Source organism: Nannospalax galili, unplaced genomic scaffold (assembly GCF_000622305.1).
Source record: "Nannospalax galili isolate Female #2095 unplaced genomic scaffold, S.galili_v1.0 scaffold236, whole genome shotgun sequence".
Taxonomy (NCBI): Eukaryota; Metazoa; Chordata; class Mammalia; order Rodentia; family Spalacidae; genus Nannospalax; species Nannospalax galili.
The window spans coordinates 347,275-347,843 of NW_008338710.1; positions in this window are offsets into that span (position 1 = coordinate 347,275).

Genomic DNA, 569 nt, shown 5'->3' on the forward strand with positions numbered 1-569 from the left:
CAAAATTGAAGGCCCAAATATGAGTACATACAATTTTGGCCACTTGATATTTGACAAAGGGGTCAAGTGGAAAGACAGTATGTTCAGCAAATGGTGCTGGCAAAAATAGATCTCCACTTGTAGAAGAATGAAATGAAACCCCTATATTTCACCCTATGCAAAAGTCAATACCAAATGGCTCAAAGACCTCAATGTAAAGCCTGAAATTCTGAAACTATTAGAAGAAAACATTGGGAAAAACCTACAAGACATAGGCATAGGAAAGGATTTTCTAAACCGGACATCAATTGCTCAGGAAACAAGGGCAACAATTAATAAATGGGACCTCATTAATCTAAAAACTTCTGTATATCAAAGGAGGCAACCAAGGAAGCAAACAGAAAACTCACAGAATGGGAGAAAATCTTCACCTGTGACACATCCGACACAGGTTTAACAACCAGAATATATAATGAACTCAAAAAACAGAGAACCAAGACAAGAAGCAACCCAATTAAAAGATGGGCTAAGGAGCTGAACAGAGAGTTCTCAAAAGAAGTAAAGATGGCTATGAAGCATCTTAAAAGATG